Source organism: Oncorhynchus tshawytscha, linkage group LG09, assembly GCF_018296145.1.
Source record: "Oncorhynchus tshawytscha isolate Ot180627B linkage group LG09, Otsh_v2.0, whole genome shotgun sequence".
Taxonomy (NCBI): Eukaryota; Metazoa; Chordata; class Actinopteri; order Salmoniformes; family Salmonidae; genus Oncorhynchus; species Oncorhynchus tshawytscha.
In genome coordinates, this window is record NC_056437.1 from 75404202 (window position 1) to 75419863 (window position 15662).

General features: G+C 38.1%; 2 long non-coding RNA genes and 1 pseudogene across 2 annotated transcripts; 2 read left to right on the forward strand and 1 right to left on the reverse strand.

Moving 5' to 3' along the window:
- The first annotated feature begins 2733 nt into the window (after window positions 1-2733).
- On the forward strand, window positions 2734-4899 carry LOC121838603 (annotated as a pseudogene).
- Window positions 4900-5822: 923 nt separating this feature from the next.
- LOC121847218 lies at window positions 5823-7052 on the forward strand. The gene is made up of 3 exons (XR_006084159.1): window positions 5823-5887; window positions 6306-6390; window positions 6711-7052. It is a non-coding gene; the product is annotated as an uncharacterized LOC121847218 (long non-coding RNA).
- A 183-nt stretch (window positions 7053-7235) lies between these two features.
- LOC121847219 lies at window positions 7236-8117 on the reverse strand. The gene is made up of 2 exons (XR_006084160.1): window positions 7830-8117; window positions 7236-7573 (listed from the first exon to the last, which is right to left on the reverse strand). It is a non-coding gene; the product is annotated as an uncharacterized LOC121847219 (long non-coding RNA).
- Between the last annotated feature and the right edge of the window lie 7545 nt (window positions 8118-15662).

Below are 15662 nucleotides of genomic sequence, written 5' to 3' on the forward strand. Positions count from 1 at the left end.
TGCGTTAACTCCCCACTCTTCTCCATCTGTTCATCTTCTTCTCCTTTTCAGTTGGTGTGTGTTTTAGCACATTGTCGTTCACACGTTTATTGACACCTCTTTTCCACGTGCACTCTGCTCGCCTTTGCAGGTCGCGAGCAGCCTTCTCATCTGGCCCATTAACTCATTGAGATGAAGTCTGGTTAAACAAAAGACAGAAATGTCTTGTATTCATAAACCGTTCATCCCCTCACGCCTGCTTCCCAGTCAGCCTCGTGGGCATGGGATCCATTCTATAATATATCTGTTAATACACCATGAAATCTGTGAATAATCTCACAATGTTAAACAGGCCATGTCTATACTAAATCAGGCTCACAGAACTTGATAATAAATTGACATGATAATGGACCCAAAGTATTTACGCATTTAAAATATCGATTTGAATTGCTATCATTGGTTGGAGAAAAAGTCAAAGAATGTTCTACATGCTTGGAGAGTTCTATATAGTTGTAATAATGAAACCGAATTGTGATCAATATTTGACATTAAAGACCGTGTTCATGCTTAATTGTGTTTTTGATCGAAAACAATACAGATATGGCCAGCCAATAGGCCTCTCAGATGCATGGATTATTAGGGACAATCACCATGTAGGCAGCCTATCGGAATTGAATCTCGCATAAAAGGATTATTAACCAAGAATAATACTATTTTATAATAGAAAACAATAAGGCGGGTTTCTGCCTCCTAATTTGTCATGATGGCAATTACCATCCAATTTAGCAACACCACCAATCTTGTATTTGTCTGGATGCTCAGGCGTTTTTATAGCAGGATAAATAAATCAACCAAATCGTTATTCAATTCTTCTAAACGCACACCTATCGAATAAAAAAGGCATTCTGTCCCTGAAAAGCACAAGAAGCTAGTTGAGTCGTTATGAAGGTTAATGATATTCAAATGACTTGTATCTTGCCTCATTGAAACTTTTAAAAACTGGATTAGATATCAAATGGAGGAGACTTTGCAAGGATTGGATTTAGAATCAACGGATTATATGCATTTGAAGTTTGGATCATCCATCTGATTAAGATCATATTTCACCAATGCAATTATGAAACTTTTTTGAAAGAGAAACTCAAATGAGAAGAAAGTTACTTAACTGTGATGGTTTAATAATAATGGTTTTAGTAACTGGTTTAAATAACTGGTTTACGTAACTGGTTTAGAACATGTTTTATTGTGGTCACTCATTCTAGAAAAAAACGACATTTGAGAGAAACTACAGAGTTTATTTACATTTTTTACATTGAATAGGCTTTAGGATACTGTAGCAGGTCTAGTTGTGCTATAGCTCTCACCTAAGAAACAGTGGCATCCTGAGATTGTCCAGAACAAAGTATAACCAAGGAGATTGAGAGGTGTCCTCACCATGAGGACAAACTGGAGGGGGGGCACATATAATTCGAGCAGATATAGTGTGAGCAAAGGGAGAGGAATCCCTATGATGAACCAGGTGTTCAGCAAGCGATGCCATCTGGCAGCAGAATTAGCCGTTTATGAGCCAGGTGCTACACTACAGGGGAATAATCTAGAGGAGTGCCTCTGTGATCACTTCTCCCAGCCTTTGATCATAACACTGTACTGTTGCATAATGAGAATAGTCCATTTTGTGGGTTGATTCTACTATAGAACTACTATTTCCAGCTATTTGACCTCTTTGTGATGGGGTTGGTCCTGCTATGGTGTGTGTTCATGTGGATTCCAGTGCCTCTTCAACAGGGAGTTGCTGCTTTAAGTTAGGCTTTGTTTCTAGTAACATAATCATTAACAATCGCTATCTATGTGTTTTTCATACTCATGTCGAAAGTGTCTACAACTTCATACTTTCAAAATCTGAAACTGACTAGGTAGGCCCACCCTCACTAACTCCCCCAGTGACACTTCTGTACATATATATTGTAACTTTATCTTTGCAATGACAACTTTCCTCTGCAGTTACCCTTCTGTTAATGTATGCATGAAACATGAGATTAGAGAGTCTATTAATGGGACTGCCACAATACAAAAACACAATGTGGCCAGTAATAAACAACCAGATGTTGAAGACTGTATAGACGTCTGAAAGAGCTCTGCTGCCACCATCTGGTAATGATATGCCATTACATTGACTGCAGTATTGCACATGTTCTCTTTAGACTCACAATTGCTTCCAGTGTACACAAAGTTGTATAAAATGGCCCATATGGGCCATTTCATCAGCATGAATGAATCACCTATAGCCACCTATATTGTGCTGATTAATAAAGGGCACATTTACTTGTGAAACAAAGATATGTGCTCTGTGAATAACACATCTGTTATTCAGCAAGTAAACAAATACAATATCAAACAGAAAACAAAGTTGGAAGGTGATAACTATCCAAAATCACAACTAGCATCATTCTGCTTATTTTGTGTGCTTTATTATACCCTAGTTATAGACCTACCATGATTACAGAAATGTGATTCATTCTGACATGGCCTTTCTGAACTAGTCTGGCGACAGACTAGCTAGTCACCTTCATATTTAGTCACAGTGACACGGCATTATTTTGAGCTGTCCGTGGTGCTGGTTTGAGACAACCCAAAACTTCTCAATAGACGTTTTGTAAAATCCAGCATCATGGACAGTTCTCAACAACGCTGTGTCACTGTGATTGATCAAAACAACGCTCCACCCCTGCCTCGTGTGGTACATTCTGGAACTCCCTAGCACAACCGTGAGGAGGGGCGTAAACAACAGCGTCAGTGACGCTTCGATGTAGCTGGCTGTCAAGATAGCTTGCTAGCCACTCGCTTCCTCAAAGTTTAACGTTAATTTCAAAGCAAGAGTGGGAAGAATAATCAAATAGAGCTGTCTGGTTGAACCAAGTCTCTGGGTAAGTGAGAGGAGTCGCCTATTGTTGCATGTATTTTTCAATGTACTATGGTTTGCCGTTAGTTATCGTATCTAGCTAGCTAGTCAGCCAACCAAACCAAGGAAGGGTGTCTCCAATCCATATTCATTTAAATGTTAGCTAACTAGCTATCTAGTTTCGTGATGGTAAACAATTGTCCCAAATATATTTTTGCTAAATATTATCCGTTTCGAATTAATGCTAAAGTTAAATTAGTAACTTAAACGTTAGTTAACTACCAGTAACGACGTAATGTTAACGTTACAGTAGTTGTCTAGGATGTTAGCTAACAACGTTAGCTTATCATCAAATAAGCAAGCTATCTTAATTTAGTTGTTGTTGGCCTGTAAACCAGGAACAAGCTCATCAATGGTATTCCATAAATAACTCACTAGTTAACGTTAGGTAGCTTAAACACAGATAATACTAACAATGGTCTGCTAGGTAATTGCATTTATGTCCTCGAGCGATTGTACAGGGAGGAGCTGGCCTAGTTACTAGTTAGCTAATTAGCTGATAAGCTAGCTGGCGGCTAGTAGAGAGGGAGACTGCTGCTAGATACCCCATAATAACTTAGCTAGTTAGCTAACATTAGTCAAAATGGCAAATTGTAGGTAGCAAGAAGCGATGGCATGATTCAGCATTCGTTATCATAGGAAGTCCTAGCTACCTACATCTAGATGGGTAGCTAACGTTAGCTAACTACCTGTCAGTGGACATTCTTCCAATGACTGTACACGTCCATAATAAGCCTGTTACATAAGCGTTATTAACGTTAGTTGAAAGGGAAGCACGTAAACAAAGGGACTTTTTAAATAGCCTAAAATTGATATGCTGAATCTACTGTTCTTAAAAAACGAAGTGACGCAGACTAAGTTAGTTTATTTAGATAACCTGTCACAGGTAAACAAACATTGTTTATGGATGATCTTAGCTTATCTATGTATCTTTCAATTGAAGGGTGTATCACCATAGTGCCATGGAGTTTCCAGATCTAGGAGAGCATTGCTCTGAAAACTCCTGCAAGCATCTGGGTGAGTGGTTTGTTATAAAATGCTATCTCCATTTACTACCTCAGTGCCTCTGGGACCCTTCCAATACAGAGCCTGTTGTGTGTTCTCTTCCTGTCCTTTCTAGAATGGCTTTGGTATCTGTCAATAGTTGTTGTTTAAGTCCAGTCCTCCATAACCAATTGTCATGGGCTGCACTACCCATTATCATGATTGAAGAGTGATAGTGAGAATTTCATTTATCTAAATTCATATGGATGATCCTTTGCCATGGAATAAACACCTTGACATATTTCTTATATCTGACAGATTTCCTACCATTGAGATGTGATGCCTGTGAAGAGATTTTTGTAAAGACCACATAACCTATGCAAATCACAAATGCATGTCATCCTACAAGAAGGTACATTTTAAATAAATTAGCAGCATTGTATGTTATAATTAAAGCAAAGTTCCTGTAATGTGCAGTTAGTATGTAGAAATGAATGTATGCTGTTCAACCTTATTAGTTGTCTGTATTTATCTATTGATCCAAACAGAGCTTTAATACGGCTCTCTGCTTGATTCTGTCCCCAGGATATCCAGGTCCCCGTGTGTCCTCTGTGCAACACCCCGATCCCCATCAAGAGAGGGGAAATGCCAGACATCAAGGTTGGGGAGCATATTGATCGTGATTGCCAGTCGGACCCTGCTCAGAACAAGAGAAAGGTATGGTTGATAGGCTTCTCTACAGGACCATTTACACAAACTGCCCATGGTTAAAGTGAAGTAGCTATGCCTAATCTAAGCTAACCAAACGTTTTTTATTGTAGATATTTACAAACAAATGCTCGAAAGGAGGCTGCAAGCAGAAAGAAATGATCCGAGTGACATGTGACCAGTGCCACATTAATTATTGTCTTAAACACCGACATCCACTAGACCATGACTGTAAGCCTGAAGACAAACCAGTCTCCAAATCTGGGTAAATATTTCCCTCCACCTGATGCCATTTATTGATTGTGGTGCACATTGTGAGCTTTTGCGGTATAATGATGATTACATTGGATTTCTTTCAGATTTGCTGCTTTCATGCGGTCCCAAGGAGCATCCTCTAGCAGTGCCTCCACTTCAGGCAGTAGAGGAAGTTCTAGGCCTGTTTCTAATGGGAATGCTAGGACCCAAAGTAGTCGGTGAGGATCCTCATATTGATTTTCGAAACGCCACGCTGAAGAACCACATGAAGCTTAAATAAATAAACAAGTGATATTGGCAAGCACAGTTTGTTCTCTAAATTCATGAGGGCATATTCTCACTAAAACACATGGGATGGATGAATTGACAGGTTGATTTTTTATTGTCAGTGAAATATACTAACACATGGAAAGGATGTGACATTTTTTTTCCTTCACAGAACTGCTCTTACCTGTTACCGCTGTGCTTTTGAAAGTGTTGAGTTGTTGACTCTATAACCCCACTGAGCATTATTGTTTTTGATTCTATCACAGCAGTGCTCAGGCCATTTATAGTCCAGCTCCGGCCATGCAGCCCCCTCCAGCACAGAATGTAGTACCTGTTTCGGCATCCTTTCAGGCTGGCCTGGTATGCCTAACACTCTTACACCACTTGATTGAAACTACTGTAAACTCTCTTCTCTGAATAATTCCAGTCCATTCATTCATTGAGATTCTATAGTCTGCTCCTGTTTTATTGCTCCTGTTTTATTCATGATAGTCTGCTCCTGTTTATTCATTGAGATTCTAAAGTCTGTTCCTGTTTTATTCATTGAGATTCCATAGAATTGAATTCTATATAGAACATCCTGTTTTATTCATTGTTTATCTGCATGTTGTGATAATAAACAGACTGTAGTGTTTATCTGCATGGTGTGATTGTAGACTGAGGAGCAGGCAAAAGAGCGCTGGAGATGTCCTTGGCTGAGTCGGCTCGCAGCACAGTCCAACAGCCAACGCTCAGGTAATAAACAATCCCCATTAAATCCCATAATCCAGCATCACCCACACATAATATAGGCTGTAATCATGTCCAGATGCCATCAACACAACCCAGTTACCTATTGTTTTCTTCACTAGCTCTTATTGCTATGTGTTTGTTCTAGCTGAAATGCAGGCTATTTGGTTACTCTAGGAAAACACAATATTAATAGGTTTGACATTCCACTGTTTAGCCCATCTTTCTTGCCCATGACTTCATAAATTAAGGACAGTGGTGCCCACAATTCAGTGTTTCTTCATCTCATGATGTGTGTTGCTGCTCCTCAGACCTGTGTGTGTTGTTGTGCCTTTCTGGTGAGTGTGTCGTTGTGCCTCTTGCATGTTCTCTGCAGTGTGATGATGATGCATTCCTCTGTGTGACATAGAAGTGTCTGTCTCAGCCCTCAGGAGCAGGAGGATCTGGCTCTGGCTCAGGCCCTTGCTGCTAGTGAAGAAGAGTACAGACGCCAGCAGCGGAGACAACAGGTATCCAGAAAGCATGCTACTGATGCCTAAGTTAACAGGACAGGACCTCACCTAGGTACATTGTCTCCATGGCGTCCCCTATATTCCTTCATCATCGTCACTGGGTGCATTTAAAGATCAGCTACGGAGAAAATGAATGACACTTTGAAGTACTACTTAATGTGTATTTTATCTGATGGACCTATTAAATTATACTTCTTTTTTTTCTCTCCCCGTGTTGAATATTTACCGTAAATGGTGAGACAAGCCTCTCACTAATGATTCTTTGTCTTGAATTAAATTGACTTTTGCCTGTACTAATATCTTACTTTCTATCATAGGAGAGAGAGTCCTCCAAGCAGTCTTCCTGCAGCCTATCATAAACCCAGACCAGTGTCTGAGCCCAAACTGCTACCACCAGTAATCAACTAGCAACTGTGCTACATCGATGGAACCCTCCAGCAGAACTCTAACGTCCAGTATCACTGATCCCAACTAATGAACAGTCTGGAACTTTCATCGAGATATATTGAATAGTATCACTGCTTTCTCTCTACTCAGCACACCATTCTAGACAGACTTTGTCCTTTTAACCAATGGCTCTCTATGTACATATTTTCTATGTTGATCATGGACATTTAACCTCAGCATCAATGTTTCTTGAATAAATTATTTTAAAGATGTATTTGTTTCTGATGCACGTTCTATGTCCAAGGCATATATACAGGAGGATGATATAACTGGAGAGGAATGAAGTTTGGAGAACAGAACTGGAATGCGATTCAATTTCTATGGGTTAGAGAGAACAATCTCAGCCCAAACTTTGCCAATTAAGAATAAAAAAGGAAGGCCATTATATAATCCAACATATTTAAATCGAAGTTTATTGGTCTAGTACACAGTTTAGCAGATGTTATAACGGGTGTAATGAAATGCTAATGTTACTAGCTAGTCAAAACAAGTAGACTCTTGTCTGCATCATCATGACAACTGAAAAACAGCAGGTACACAATACAGTTGGTTGTATTGTGCTATTGTCTAGTCTATTCAATTGGCAGTGCTTGGTAAATGGAATGAACACAAATACACTTGTTGATTTCCATGATGTTGATGTGTATTATGTTGTTTCCCAACACATCCATCAGGGCCTTTGCGACGCAGTTCCAGCTTTGAATTCTCTCAGGGTAGGCCTTATCGACCTTGGCTGTTGAATTTAAAGGTAAGTGGATAGAAAGTGTCTTTTTATTGTCAACATTTCATCAGTAATGTCTGTTTTCAAGAAGACCTTAGCAGTTATTAAGCACCACCCCTAGAAATAATTCCTAACAGCAAAAACAGCTGAGACAAAACCAACATGAGCAATATAGCCGGAGTAGAGCAAACTAACTTCAGTGCATATTCATTACGCCGATTCTGTTGCAAAACGTTTCTTAAACGGGACAAAATGTGGAGGGACCTACCTGAATTTGTCCAACAGAAACTCTTGTTTAGCTTCTGTTGGTTCTTAAACGGTAAACGGTTTCCGTAATGAATACATACACCTCTGGTAAATCGTTCCTGTTATTCAAGGAATGAATAGTCGTGAGACCTGTCTTTACCACTACGCATTCATACTTTGTCCAACAGAGGGCAGCATAACGTTGAATGTGAAATCTTTGAGGGAGGCCAAAGAGGATAAAATAAAATAAAATTGCATTTGTCACATGCGCCGAATACAACCGCTGTAGACCTCACCGTGAAATGCATAATTACAAGCCCTTAACCAACAATGCCGAGTTAATCAAATATTTACTAAATAAAGTAAAACATATTTTAAAAAGTAACACAATAAAACAACAATAATGAGGCTATATACATGGGGTTCCGGTACCGAGTCAATGTGCGTGGGTACAGGTTATTTGTGCACATTGACTCGGTACCGGAACCCCATGTATATAGCCTCATTATTGTTGTTTTATTGTGTTACTTTTTAAAATAGGGGTAAAGTCACTATGCATAGATAATGAACAGCGAGTAGCAGCAGTGTAAAAACAAAGGGATGGATTCTTTCCATAAAGAAGGCTCATTTGTTGACCATTTCATGACAGTTTGGGGAAGTGCTGCTCATGTTGTCATGGTTATGAATTAGTCAGGCTAGTGTGTCACTAGCATGATTGTAGCACTCACAATTAAATTCCTTGAAATACATCGGATGCCATAAATGAAAGATTATTAAATACATTCTGAGTAATATTTTTCACTGATAAAATATAACCAAGGAAAATTTGACCAAGGAAGCTAAGCATTACGCAAAGGATTGACAGAAAGAAACCATGTTCATTGGCAAACTAAGTTCATTTGCATAATGGTGTGCTTGGTCACCTTCATTTAGCTCCCTTAGCTGTTACGACCTCCTCACCCTCAAACATTTGGAAAACAGCACATAGTTGTCAATTGTCACATAGTGACATTAGTTATAGGATTACTCATTTGGATCTAGTTTCATCTGAGCAAACAGAATAAAGGCACACTCTGTAGCTTCCCCCTGGGCACACCAAATAATTTCAACATGGGAATGTGGGTAATGTTTGATTGACGTTGATCAATGAGATTTCAACCTTTATTCACCCTCTCAAAATGACAGCCAGAAGTGTGTTGAATTCCCAATGTGTTATCACTTCCAACCATCTAAAAGCACAACCAAATTCCAATGGAAAAACTATAAGATTTTTAAAATTAGTTGTCATTATGTAAATGTACTATCACTGCGCTTTCAACCATTTAAAAGCACAACAAAGTTCAAATGTAAATACAATGTCAGATATTTTGTATTTATACAAAAATGTAATGTGTTATCACTGTGCTTCTTCTAATAGCACAACCAAATGACCAGGATTGCAGTTGAGATAACATTAAAAGTACAGTGTAAGTGACCAGGCATAATAGGACCCATTTCATCCGAAAAGGTATATGTTTGAATCGTCTGTCCATAGAAAATTCTTCCATGAGTCTTGATCATCATCCAGGTGCTTCCAGATGCTTTTTGACAAACTTGAGTCAACATTTTGGCTGGTCAAAATCAAACAATGCATTTCACAGTAAGAACCTTAAACCAACTGTCAAGCATGGTGGTGGTAGTGGGATGCTTTGCTGCCTCAGGACCTGGACGACTTGCATAATTGAAGGAGCTACGAATTCTGCTCTGTATCAGAGAATTCTACAGGAGACTGTCAGGTAATCCGTCTGTGTGCTGAAGCAGAAGAGCAGCTAGGTCATGCAGCAAGACAATGATCCACAACACACAATCAAGTCTACATGAAAATGTCTGAAATGCAACAAATTGGAAGTTTTGGAATGACCTAGTCAGTCCAGACCTAATCCCTATTGAGATGTTGTGGCAGGAATTGAAATGAGCAGTTCATGCTTGAAACCCACAAATGTCGCTGAGTTAAAGCAGTTCTGCATGGAAAAGTGGTCCAAAATTCCTCCACAGCGACTAATCAACAACTACAAGAAGTGTTTGGTTGGAGCCATTGCAGCTTAAGGTGGCACAACCAGCTATTGAGTGTAAGGGGCCAATTACCTTTTAACGCAGATGCATTGGGTGTTGCATAATTTTTAAAAATTAAATAAATGGAATAAGTATATAATTGTTGTGTTATTTGTTCACCCAGGTTCCCTTTATCTAACAATGTTTTGTTTGAAGATCAGATAACATATCAGTATCAGTATCAGTATCAGAAATATGTAAAAGTAGAGCAAATTAGAAAGGGGCCAATTACTTTTTCACATCACTGTAAATATCAACATTTAAAGAATATGACTAAATCAAATGAACATTTATTTAAAGTGATTTTAAAGTTTGATTTGATTTAGTCCTGTTCTTCAACTTTGAATTTTGATTCAGATGGAGATGTGAATCCAACATATCAATTATAAATGATGAACTTGAAGATTACATTTGAAATCAACCACAGCTTGAAACTATATTTATTGTCTGTTTTTAGTTGAACCCTGGGTTGAATTGAAACTAGCTGTTGATGATTTTGCAAATGCTGTTTAAGCCAATTGATGATTGTTGATGATGTATGACTAAAGTATAGTTACATTTCATTTGCTCTGTTAAACCTACCATTGGAATAGTTATTAAGAGATCTATCAATAATCATTCTCACAATAGCACGTTGGTTGTAGTCAATCACAAATATCAAAGCTATGCAAGGCTGGCCATAGTTAAAACCCTGAATGCGAGACCAATGGATAGCTGTAGATAGGTCAACCTTCCAGGAGGAGGTGCTGCTGAACTTAGTTTTTTTTCTGATAGTGGATATATAACGTTGAACGTTGATCTTGATCTGACATTGTTTCAAAGGTACTAATTCAACATATTTTATACAAGGTTTGTCTGCTGTTGAAAATTGGTAACCATGATGACAATCCTGTGGTAGAAAATGTACCCTTGACTTTTTGCAAATCCAATGTATTTTCCCTGTAGATTCCACATCACAATACATTGAGAAATTCCATTGAAACAATGTTGTGTGCTCAGTGGGTTATGTTTCCTGTCAGCAGGGTGGCCCTGATTGGTGTAAATAAATGGTAGACTGTAGATTGGGGTAACTATGGTATGGTGATGTCTAAGGTATAAGAGGAACTAGTGAACCCATCTGTTAAGTAATGTATTCTGGGAAATAACCAGAATGCAGGTCCTCTCACATGTATCATTCTTCAGAGTGACAGAAGAACCATCCCTCCAATGCACCCTGTCTACACAAATCCTTATCAGTTGGGATGTGAAGCATATTCAGGGGAATGACAGCTGCACCTGTTACACCAGAAGCATGTGATTGAAAATATATCTGAGCGTCATGAACATATCAGTTATTAGGAGTCAATATGCGAGTGGGTATCAAACAAAAATATATCCTGTTGTTGCACATTAATCAAGAACATCCCATTTGATTACTAGTCTACCTTTCACGTTCAGGAAAGCTGGAAGATCCTCCAATCTGTCTTGTTTGTGCTTTGCAGTGCTCTACATCAAGGGTTTTCAAACTGGGGCCTGCGGCGGTATTGCAGGGGTTCTGCAAATAAAAATAAAATTACATTGGGGAGTCTACAGGAACAGTTATCATGCTAGCTGTTCCTGATCATCCTACTCTGGGAAAGTAGATAAAGGGCTTCATGCAAAATCTCAAACTATCCCTTGAATACAGAGGAAATTACAGTCATTGGAGCTAATTTCACCTTTTTTATTTTATAGAGAATTCTTATGTGGGCAGACTAAGTGGTCATTTTTGGGATGAAAAACTCTTTCAGTGTCAATTTAAAAGACCAAAACCAGATAGAGCATGCAGAAAATTGAACTATATATCTTGTTTTATAATACCATCTTTGATTTTGTTCTAACGTTTGAGCAGAGGTACATAGCATTAGCCATGGCAAAATGTATAAAATTGCAAGAAATTAGCTTTAAAACTGCAACATTATCTCTCAGCTCCATGACAAACTGTATGGAATTCCTGGAAATTAGCTTTAAAACTATAACATTTCCTCTCAGCTCAATGGAACATTTTTGAAAAATGTGCTTTACAACTTTGAAAATTTTCTCTATGTCGCAAGATACCTTTACCGTTTTACCTAATAGACCATGTTAGAGTTTACATTTCCTCTTCCAATGAACTGTGGGGAGGTCAAATAATGAAACTGTCTACCAAATCTATTTATTTTAAAATGTTGATTACTTCTACCCAAGACATGATTTTTTGCTAACATATAATGGGGGTCCCTGGGTAGCCGATTTACCTGAGTGGGGGTCATTGGGCAAGAAAAGTTAGAAAACTCCTTCTCTACATTATTCAGCAGCACCTCTTGGCTGACCTTGAAACAAGTTTCTCTCTGCATTGTCTGTAGTGCTGGTAACAGAATGGATCCTTTAGTTAACTGTGTGGATGGTAAGATTCAGTGAAAGGATATTTACCTTGAATCCAGTAGTATTCAAACTGAGATAAGAGCTCAGTCATCAAAAAAATAAACAGTGTGGGCAGGGTGTTTTGTTTTTCTTTCACATAAAGCCCTCAGTGACTGAAATAATATAACATAGAAAACAGCAAGTAGAAAACATGTAGGCCTAATCTCACATCAACTACAAAGCCGCAAATTCAATGTATCCTATCCACCTACTTTCCTTTTTAAGGATTTGCACACTTACTTTCATGCTCAAGCTCCAATGAGACAACCGTTCCCAAAGTAGTGCTATATTTTATTGCAGGTGCATCTGGGTTAGCGCTGCTCCTTGGAAAATTGTTTTCCTCTCGAGTGCAGGCAGGCAGCCTCTCAGACGGGTGGGCGATTGTGGTTCAGTGTAGCTTCAGGGGGTTGGTGATGAATTCGTGGGCTTCTTTAGCTTCTTACAGCAAACAGGGCTTTGTGAATATTATCAATCTCAGTAGGATGTGTCCTTAATCCTCAAGGATATGGTTTTGTAAAGAGATCTGACTTGCAGTGTCCTTTGTGTTTTCTAGAACACGAGATCAGCAGAAGATTTATTGCAAGCCATAAAAAATAATGTAATGATCTGTATTTATTGGGTTGTACCTTCTTGTGCTCCGTCCAATGCATCTATTGACATAAGTAGGTAACACCAGGCTCCCTGTCTGTTCTATTTCCTGTTGTATTACCTGTCTTTGACAATCATGTTAACCCGTCTCAAAAATAAAACAAATTAAACTCATATTATTCTGAAAAACATTTGCTTTCATTACCCTGTATGTCTTTTTTTTGTTCATGGAAACTCACATGGAACCATTTAAAAAAAAATGATATTATCATGCCCACATGAAAAAAATACTTCAGTTTACTATAGAATACTACATTACTTACTATATAATTGTATAGTAAACTCTAGTATACTGTAGAATACTATACTACAGAATGTAGAATCCCTCGCTCATGTGTAGGTAGTACTTACTATAGAATGTTGAAGTATAAGGAAAAATACTATGCTAAATACTACAGTAGATATCTGCCAAAAAAAGATTGTAGTGTTCACAAAGACACTGCTATAGTAAAAACCACAGTGTCTATTTAATTTGCACATGCCCTGCTCATTCCAGAAAATGTGCTCTTTTAGTATTTCTCTGGTAGGTTTCCTGATATGTCTGCAATAACACTACAGTAAATACTACAATATACTACAGTCTGCAAAAACACTACAGTATAGTACAGTCCCCAAAAATGCTACAGTAGATACTACTACAGTACTACTACTACTACAAATACTACTACAATTTGCAATAAACATTACATTATACAACAGTTATTTTCCTACAGTATTTATACTATAGTTAACTATAATACTATAGCATACTACAGTCTTTAGTCTGCAAAAACACTACAGTGAATATTACAGTAAAGTCTGCAAAAACACTACACTACAGTGTGGGAGGGCCAGTAGGAGGCACCCTTTCCTCTGATCTAAAAAAAAAAAATCCAAATGCCCCAGGGCAGTGATCAGGGACATTGCCCTGTGTAGGGTGTCGTCTTTCAGATGGGACATTAAAAGGGTGTCCTGACTCTGGTCACTAAAGATCCCATGGCACTTATCATAAGAGTAGGGGTGTTAACCCCGGTGTCCTGGCTAAATTCCCAATCTAACCCTCATAACATCACGGTCACCTAATTATCCCCAGTTTACAATTGGCTCATTCATCCCCTTCCTCTCCCCTGTACTATTCTCTAGGTCGTTGCTGTAAATGAGAATGTGTTCTCAGTCAACTTAACTGGTAAAGTAAGGGTTAAATAATAGTATTTATACCATAGTATACTATGATATTTTTTTAAGTGGGTGGAAGTGGCATTCAAAGCCTATGTGCTGTCAAATATTTGTCCTATTTCAGACACACTGTGCAGTATTCATCGCAAACACGCATAGTCACATAACTGTTATGTATTCAATTTTTCAATCTAATTGGTTATCTGAAATGGAGCAGGGTTCAAACATGCACTAGCTTTAACCAGATTGCTGGCTGCGTTTAGCGCCCTTTCTCACAGGTTATTGACCAATCAAAAAACAGATATTTTCAGGACCAATCTTTTTACTGTGGATATAAATAAAATTTGTACCTGTTTCCTCCAGCATCTTCATCCATGGTCCTTTGCTGATGATGACTTTGAGCTATTCATTTGCAATTAATCCTCTGGGTCGCACTAAAATATCACAAAGTTAACTAACTAGGAGACGAGAATGCAACACATCCTGACTAACAAGGATGATCCCAATCGGGCAAACCACACCCAAACAGAACCAACCTGGGCAAAACCATGGTGTTTAATAGCTGTCAAATATTTCAGACACTATTGTTTGTACAGATGAACATGTGGACTGTACCTTCAGGCATTTGGAAATGTGTACAGTGACAAGGATGTATTTCCAGACATGATGGAGGTATTGTAAATTGTTGTTTCAAACATGCAGGTGGTGGAAAAGTACTGATTTCATTTTGATTTTCACCCTGACTGTCATAAGTCTAAAAGAGGTTTTAAATATACTTAAGTATCAAATGTAAATGGAATTGCTAAAATGTACATAATTACCAAAGTAAAAGTACAAACCATTTCAAATTCTTTATATTCACCAAATGATGGCATTAATAAAATAATGTTTTTATTGGCAGAAGCCATAACATACCATTTTTACTGTTTAAAGGCACAGCATTTGTGTTAAAACCGCCAGATCACTGGAATTGTGATACAGTTGGCATTATAAATGAAATAATCTGTCAGATAAACAAAACTGTTGTAGTAAAATTTTTACTTGTGTCACCACTTGCACTACAACCAGATGCAGATGTCACTAACATTTGGAATACAGACTTGACACTGTTGTGAAAATGACTATAGTTTGTTAACAAAAAATTTGTACAAAGGAAGTTTGGATTGAAAAACTGCAGTTTCTACATGGAAATATAATTCAAAATGAAACCGTAAAAATTTCTCTTACAGCTCCATTTTAAAGATGGAAGTCATATTGTGTCTTTCTGGGTTTTAAACAGTCTTTCCTGTTCTAAATGGTTCCTTCTACTAGAAATACTGCCTTTGGGAAATATGTCTCATAAACAATGAAACATCATAACAAAGGGCTGCATTCATTTAAAAATTCACCATGACACCTTTGAAGCTTGTATTCTCTTATGTAATTCATTAGTGTCCATCAATCTTTATGAAAGTAGATATCATACAGTATTAATACCTGTGACAGCTCTTTATCGTCAAATGATTGCAGGAGTTTCCCATTCTGCTTTGTTACTGTGTTC